The sequence below is a fragment of the Mus pahari genome, chromosome 4, assembly GCF_900095145.1.
Source record: "Mus pahari chromosome 4, PAHARI_EIJ_v1.1, whole genome shotgun sequence".
Taxonomy (NCBI): domain Eukaryota; kingdom Metazoa; phylum Chordata; class Mammalia; order Rodentia; family Muridae; genus Mus; species Mus pahari.
The window spans coordinates 21,372,290-21,381,208 of record NC_034593.1 but is presented as its reverse complement, the minus strand read 5'-3'; the positions used below and the strand labels follow the sequence as shown (position 1 = coordinate 21,381,208).

The 8,919-nt window shown below is 40.9% G+C and overlaps 1 non-coding gene across 1 annotated transcript; it reads right to left on the bottom strand.

The window, feature by feature from the left end:
- Positions 1-7,265: 7,265 nt before the first annotated feature.
- Positions 7,266-7,410, bottom strand: LOC115063906. The gene has a single exon (XR_003843774.1). It is a non-coding gene; the product is annotated as a small nucleolar RNA SNORA48 (small nucleolar RNA).
- Positions 7,411-8,919: the final 1,509 nt, after the last annotated feature.

Below are 8,919 nucleotides of genomic sequence, written 5' to 3'. Positions count from 1 at the left end.
AGGGAGAGGGAGAGGGAGAGGGAGAGGGAGAGGGAGAGGGAGAAGGAGAGGGAGACAGAGTTAAGTGTCCAGGTAAAATCTCCACAATAAGGAAAGATGAAAGAAATGATTAATGAAGGGAGCCAGGGGACTTACTTTTACAGTTCTCATGGCTTGTAATTATTTTAACCTTTCTCAAATACTGTAGGATTATCTTTAAAAAAACAATTAAAGGGAAGTTAAATTTTACTAAGCACTTAGAAGAAACATTTGAAAAATAATAATAATCACATTAAGAAACAGTCTTCCATTTGTTTAACTTCCCAAACTGATTTGAAGTTCATGCTTTGAGTTCAATCTTTTAGACCGAACAGTGAATAGAATATCACTTAGTCCTCAAAGCACCATGTCTGAAGCTATCGAGCTCACACTTCTTTGGTGTGTGTGTGTGTGTGTAGTATGTATGCATGCATGCATGTAAGTGTGTATATAATGTGTGTGGGAGAGGGGAAGCTCACAGATACATGCACACCATGGTGCAGTGGGAATGTGGAGGCCACAGGGCAGCCTGGGGTATTGGCTCTTGTCTTCCCTCCCATTTCTTGTTTGCTATATGGTTTCTCTGTATTTGGCACTGCATCCACAAGACAGGCTCGCTCACCAGCAAGACTCCAGAGATGCTCCTATATTGATCTCCTGTCTCTGTAAGACACTCAGATTACAGACATGCAGTAGTACCCTCAGCTTTATGTGGGTTCTGGAGAGTCAAACATAAGTGCTCACACTTGTCCAGCAAAGTACTTTATCCACTAGGCCCCTTTCTCAGACTTCAGTATCAACAGAGAGAGAGAGAGAGAGAGAGAGAGAGAGAGAGAGAGAGAAGGAAAGGGGAAAGGGAGAGGGAGGGAGGGAGGGAGAGAGAGGAAAGGGGAAGAAGTTTAGTTTCTTTTGATGTAAGTATGTAGAAAATACAATTCATTCATTCACCCAAGGTCATTTTCTTGAAAGAGTCGCATTCTCTTGTTCTCTGTTTAAAATCACTCCGTCTGTGGTATAGGTCCTGTAAGGAACATAGGAATTCTAAGATGAATCACTTTAGTATTTTGATATGCACAATGGCTGATAGAACTCAGTTTTACAGTAGCTGGCAACACTTTGACAGTGTGTATTTTTAAAAAGCATCTTTTACAAAATCTCAAAGCACTTTACATTTGAGACACTAAAAGCTTAAGAGAAAACGAGTTAGAAATCTGGAGCAGTGGGAAGCATAGATCAATTTGGGAGTAATTACTTCAATTATTTCTAATAAAATCATTTTGTATTAAGTGAAAATAGTTTTAAGTTTTAAGTATTCATTGAGGATTAACACTGGCATTCTCAAGTCTTTATCTCTCCACAAAAATGAGTGCCATCATTCTTTATGGAGTTAATAGACTTTCATAGGTGTTTCTTGAGTTAAAGGAAAGTATATAATTGCTTATACTAATCAAGAAGGACAACCAAGCTTAAGTTTTATTAAGTGTGGTCATACAGTAATAAAAAAAATCTAGGAATATGAATGACCAATTCCTTCCAAGGGTCACCAGTTTGTATTAGATCCCAGATCCCAGCCAAACATTTAACTCCAGTGTGATATTTCTCAACCTTGAGTTGTTTGGCAATAACCTTGAACTTTTTAAGAATGCAGACGTTGGAATTAGTTTCAAGCCATAACTTAACAATCATGAGCTGTGACCTTGAGGGAGGCATTTAGATAGCTTCTTCCTCCAGGACCTGGAGCTAGGGTTTCACGCTGTAGGTCAAGCTGGCCCAGAACTCACTGTGCATCTCAGGTTCCCCGCAGACTCATGAAGCCTTCCTACCGCAGCTCCCAGATCCCTGGATTACCAGTGTGATATGCCATGCCCAAACGGACTCTCTATCTTTGAGAACATGGGTTCATTTATCAAGATACAAGGTATAACTGAAGAAATAACTTTCCAGGTGGTATGTTTGTATTTCGTTTTTTAGGTTTGAGGGTTTTTGTTGTTACATTGTGTCTTTGGTTTTGTGGTTGTTATTGTGGGTTTTTGTTGTCATTTTTGTTTGTTTTCTTTTTTGAGGAAGAATTTAAAGTTGGGTGGGTAGGAAGGAGGAGAGGATTTCAGAGGACTTGGAGGGAGGAAGACCATGATCAAAATACATTTAAATTTAAAAATTCTGTAAGTAACAAAAATATAATAATAAAAATAAATGAAAACCTCTAAAGTATTTTGTACCTCAGTTTCCATTTCTAGACACTAGACAGTGATAACATCCAGTTTGTTGTCCTGTCATATTTATGTGACTTAACACACTGAGAGTGCACCGAGCACAGCCAAATGGAAAGCTAACAAAGACAGGCTGTTGGAGCTGTCATCTCTAAGGATCTCTGCAGCCAGGTTATTTTATTGCTCTGCGATCTCCTCTCTGGCCTTATATGGAGCCATAAGCATAAGAGACTTGAGTGTTTACAAGGCATGTCTACCCTGCTGCGAACAGTGTCGTGACTTAGGACTTCTAGCAGGTGCGACATCCAGGAAGACATGGACAGCCTAACTTATGGGAAAGTTGTTCCTTAAATGAGAGAAGTTTGGGGCACAGAACCCACTAGTCCAGGTGTCTTTCTATAACAAATAAGCTAATTTGTCCCCTTCAAAAGTGTTGCATTTTTTCATTTTTAAAAATAATAATTCTGTTTTTGAGACTTTCAGACAATTTACCCTTTTCCTCCAGCTCCCTCAGATCCAGCCTCTGCACCCTCACCTCCCCCCCATTTAACTTCATCTAAGTTTAGTTTTCTTTTTTTAACTAATTGAGCCCAATTTTGTATGTGTACTTTTTAGTAGTTAATGGATCAAAACTTCTAATTCACTTTCAGTGAAGAATTAACATAGTTATACCTACCTTGTAAATGTAATTTTATTTTGTTATTATTTCTCAAGATATTCTTTTTTTTTTTTTTTCTGAGACATGGTTTCTCTGTGTAGCCCTGGCTGTCCTGGAACTCACTTTTTAGACCAGGCTGGCCCCGAACTCAGAAATCCTCCTGCCTCTGCCTCCCAAATGCTGGGATTAAAGGCATGTGCCACCACCGCCGGCTCTCAAGATATTCTTATGCAACTGTAAGCTGAATGTCTGTATCATAGTATAATTTAATTCTAAATACAAAGTATTCCCAGCCATCAAATTGGATGTCAGCCCACAGCGAAGTGATATACCAGTAGTATTAATTTTGTATTTTGGATATTTGTATTCTTGAAAAGTCTTTATCTTCCTCAACATCTCAACATGTTTTCTAAACGACCAGGTAAATTGTTCCTCTCCCACCAAAAATCCCAACTGCTTTGCTTCAAGAATTTCTTAAAATATTTGTAAACATCTGCTAGTAGTAGTCACCAAGAATTTCTGGTTTAACATAATACATTTTAGACACAAAATGTCAATTTAAAAAAATAATCATATTCTCATTTAGTTTTTTTTTGTTGGTTTATTTACTTGATCCGGTTTGTGTGATCTGCCTGGCTATGTGTGTCACTGAAGAGTGGTTGAATATGCTAACTCAAAATACTCTATCAGGATCGCTTTTAGTCCTTGTGGAAAGCCTGCTCTAGCTGGCTTCTCCTTTGTCCTGAAAGAAAGCAGCCTTCACATCATGACGAAAAGACATGGAGACAAAGTGCTGTGCTAGTTAGGGCGACTTAATCTTTCTCCACCAGCCTGCATGGTTCAGTTACTTTGAACAATGCCTCTCTTCTTTTTAGCTCATTATCAGCTAAGAGGCTCTGACACAGTTTCATCTCCTTATGAAGGTGGGCACATCATGAAACACTGACACTAAAATCTTTTGTATGTTTCTTTGGTTTTATTCTTTTAAAGAACTGAGTAAATGATATTTCTTTTCTTCTTAGACTGTCCTATTGGAGGACCTGGTGTCTCTCCATTTCTGTCTCTATAGTTTGATTCTGAACCACAGAAATTTATTCCTTATTAAAACATTGATCAGTGCAGGGCATAATGGCACATGCCTTTATTCCCTGATGGAGGCAGAGGCAGGTGGATCTCTGTGGGTTTGAAGATAGCCTAAGTCTACATAGAGAGTTCCAAGACAGCCAGTGCTACATAGAGAGACTCTAGATCAAATATATATATATAATCAGTGACTGAAAATATAAAAAGTGAAATAGTATTTCCTGACTTGAAGACTTTGTTTTAATGTAATTGGATTTAATAAAATATAAATATTAAATGATGTTTCAATAAAAACTGAACTTTGTTTCTTGTCCTTTTTTTCTTTCCTTCAGTCAGCCCACAGTGTTTTCAGTATGTTATTAAATTAGTTTCTCAAGTGCCATGGTGTGTAATACATATTCTCCCTTTTCCAATAACGTTATCAATTGATTGTGCGGTCAAGCTGTAGAGTCGACATGTAACTTGACCTCCTACAAATCTAAAGAATGTCACATTCATTCCTGATGACAAATGGACCCCCGTGAGGCTGACCTTGTGTCCGAAGTCCCCACTGTTACTCCTGCTGCCTCTGGCCTGGCACACACCCGCATGGCACTTAGATAATGCACTGTATTTCTGGTTCGGTCAGTTTTTAACCATAGCAGAGCATTCATCATGTTTTTTTTTAAATTATTTTATTAGATATTATCTTCATTTACATTTCAGATGCTACCCCGAATGTCCCCTATACCCTTCCTCCGCCCTGCTCCCCTGCCCACTCACTCCCACTTCTTGGCCTTGGCATTCCCCTCTTTGGGGCATATAAAGTTTGCAAGACCAAGGGGCCTCTCTTCTCAATGATGGCTGACTAGGCCATCTTCTGCTACATATGCAGCTAGAGACACAAACTCAGGGGGTACTGGTTAGTTCATATTGTTGTTCCACCTATAGGGTTGCAGCCCCCTTCAGCTCCTTGGGTACTTTCTCTAGCTCCTCCATTGGGGACCCCGTGTTCCATCCAATAGCTGACTCTGAGCATCCACTTCTGTTTTTGCCAGGTACTGGCATAGCCTCACAAGAGGCCGCTATATCAGGGTCCCTTCAGCAGAATCTTTCTGGCATGTGCAATAGAGTCTGGGTTTGGTGACTGATGATGGGATGGATCCCCGGGTAGGGTAGTCTCTGGATAGTCCATCCTTTCTCCTTAGCTCCAAACTTTGTCTCTGTAACTCCTTTTATGGGTATTTTGTTCCTTATTCTAAGGAGGAATGAGGTATCCACACGTTGGTCTTCCTTCTTTTAGGTTTTCTTGTGTTTTGCAAATTATATTTTGGGTATTCTAAGTTTCTGGGCTAATATCCACTTATCAGTGAGTGCATATCTAGTGATTTATTTTGCTTTACCATGTTTTAATTGGCCATTTTGTTTGTTTGCCTGTTTTGTGTGTGTTAATAACTAGCAAAAACAAAAGCTACCATACCCCCACTGTAACCATTACTACCTCAATTTTGGCCAGTAATGATCTCAATTTGTCATTTTATCCTGGCCTGGCTTCAGGAAAGTAGCTTTGCCGATAAATTTTTGCAAATTTCCACGAGCTAATTTTTTTTTTTATAAGAAGATAAAAAAAGCTAGCATCCATGGTGGTAATGTAATAGTGCTTCATGTATCCATAAACATAAGCAAAAAATCTAATATATGTCCTATGATGACTACAAAAGTGATGTGGACTATATTCTTTTGTTTATGATATATATTTCTTTCTCCTTTGATTTGTTTTTAACTTTCGTTGATTGTCAGTTTCATGTCATGCACCCCAGTCCCATTCATCTCCCTTGAGAGAGATGAATAATAATCCCATGAGATTATGTCTCCTCATATCTGCCCATGTCACCTTTGCAGCCTCCCCTCCACAAAATACAAAACAAACAAACAAACAAAATAAACAAAAGATAAAAAACATCTCATGGTGAAAGTTCTACTATGTCCCACAGTGTATGTCTGTCTATACATCTTCACTTTCAAATGTTCCTTGCAGTGAGTCATTGGTCTGGTTTGAGGTCTCTGGCTTCTGTGACACCATCAATATTGGATCCTCGATGGGACTCCTCCCAGTTGTCCTGTTATTGCCCTGTACCATGAAGATCTTATAGTTTTGGAGTAGCAGGACTGGCCCCTTGACTGGTTCCAACCATTCACAGATAAAGATTTTGGGGTTGGCTATCTCAGACAGAACTGTGAATCTGGGTCTTGGTGTTGACTGAGCTAGTCAGCCTGCTGGCTTAGCTCTCCCTTATCCACACCACCACAGCAAGCTCTCCAGCACTGCTCCAGCTAGGCCACCCAGTGTCACCATCAAAAGGAGGCAGGGTTAGCTACCCTGCTTTCATGTCCTCAGAGCTAGGTCACCTGCACATACACAGAGCCTGCCCAGGCAATATGCCAGGCCCACTCTCCCAAGTGCTATTGACTACATAGGTCTGGTCTGGGACAGCTCTTCCTCTTTCATACCCTCCGGGCATCTTACCTATGCCTTCGCCATCAGGGCCAGCTCCACTATGTTGCCCAATCATCGTGCAGGGCCCTCTCTACTAATTGCTTCAGTCAGTGAGCTTCATGACCTGGGGCCAGCTCTCTCAATTGCTATAGGTGGTAATGGGTGAGGTGAGGTGGGGGAACGGCATGACCCCTGCCGCCGCCCCCAAGTCACCTCATGGCAGCTCTTCCATGCTCTCATCCTTGGGCTTGGCCCTTACCACCAGGATCATCTCTGCTGTACTGTACAGTTGACATTCAGGGCCTGCTCTCTAGACTGCTATAGAGGGTGAGAGATAGGGCCAGTCACAACCAATGAGGGGCGAGGCCCGTTCCGCATAGCCCCCGGACATCCACATGGTTTCTAGTTATAATATGAACCATAGACATAGAAAGTGATGTCTACTGCTGAATATCCACAGGCCCTCAGCTGCAGCTTGGACTGGGACTTCACTATGGACCCAGGTGGCGAGGCTGGCCATTCACAACAAGCTGTTCCTTTCCACCCTCGAGTCTCCAGTCCCATTTCTCTTCATTATGTTCAAGCTGCTCTACTTCTCTTTCTCTTCCATCTGTCTGCCACATACTAGTACTTTGTGGTAGTTCCTGCTGCAGTCTGGCCATGCTGGTGGGCCGCTGGGTGACACTCTCTCTGGCAAGCAGTATCTGTGATCCACCTGTGACAAGTGCTGGAGGGCCAGTCTGTGGGTGATGAGGCGGTCTGCAGGTCTCTGTCTTCCTCTTCCCTCAATGCCTGGATTCGATTTGATTTATTTTGAGTTTTATGTGTCCTAGGCATAAAACAGCTTTGGTCACCAAGCCAGGCATCAAGCTGGGATGAACAAAGGATTGCCAACTGCTTGGCTCCTGACTGATACAGGAACAGTACCACCAACGAGGTGTCTCTTCACCCCTTTCCAGGGAGTACCTTTTCCTTTTCTAAGATTTGTGTCTGTGGTGTGTGTGTGTGTGTGTGTGTGTGTGTGTTGTGTGCCTCTGTGTGTATCCATGTATATGTGTATATTTGTCCCCGTGTGTGTGTATATGTATATGTGAAATTTCACAAAACTTAATTTACTTAGCTGAAATTCATAAGAACAAGTTGATCTTGGATTGCAAAATTCCTGGGAGCAGTTTTCACCCTAAAGTGGTAAGTTTGCATACTATTAACGGTGTAACGATAGGAAGCAAGGGTTTGATCTTTAATACTGTAGTAGTTTGAACCTCGTTCTGTAAACAGTGAAGTAGCTGATTGTTTCACCCTCATTAAAAGTGCGGAGTGGTAAAACTTAACCCGCTAACAATGTGAAAAGACAAGGAAACTTTTCTAGCTTGCGTTCGAGTTTAACTGAAAAAGAGCTTAGAGAAATGGTCACTAAGGACCAATACTGTGCATACGTGAAGTGAGATCCAAGGTCTCCTCCTAGTCACATGCTTAGAAAATCAGGGATCAAAAGATGCTGCTGCGCAAGCATCATAGATGTCAGGACCGTGGCTTACAGCACAGTTATAAATGAGGCACCTGGTCTTTCTCTTGAATCCCCTTAGAACTGGCCCCTATGGCAGATTATAAAGACATGGACTGTTCTCACCACTACAATTTGGCTTCAAAGAAGTTCTATCAGTAGAAGAAAGAAGAAAATGAAACAAATAGCAGATTGCCTAGGAAAGAGGAACAAAATGCCCATATTCCCACATAGATTTTATGCTTAAATATACAAACAACAAAATCTTCATTCTAGTTCCTACTAAATTCCTAGTCTCAGAAGGCACAGGTCAATGAAAAAAAAATCAATTCAATTTCCTTTTGCTAGCAATGGATAATAAGAAATACATCTTTAAAACACTATATTATAGTTTCTCTTAAAGGATACATGAAAATGAACACATACTAGTTCTCAACCTTCCTAAACTACGGCCCATTAATATAGTTCCTCATGTTTTGGTGACCCCCCCCCAACGTAAAATTATTTTTAATGCTGCTTCTTAACTACAACTTTGCTACTGTTACAAATTATAACAGAAATATCTGTTATATAGTCTTAGACGACCCCAGTGAAGCACTGGTTCAACTTCCAAAGGGATCACAATCCACAGGTTGAAAAACACTCTTGTATTTAAATATGTATAATATCTGTTCTAATTAGCATAAGCTGTCATCATTCAAAGCCTAGAATCAACCAGAGAGTTTCTTTATTGCCTTGGCTTGGGAATATGTTTGTGAGTGGTTTTTCTGATAGTCTCAATTGATATGGGAGTGTCAAGTTCACTGTAGGTGTCACCATTGTCAGCCAGCTGGTCCTGGACTGTATAAAAGATATTCTGAGAGGAGAGAGAGAGAGAGAGAGAGAGAGAGAGAGAGAGAGAGAGAGAGAGAGAGAGAAGCAAGGTTGCAAGCAACACTTCTTCATTGGGTTGTTTCAAGAGCCTGCCTAG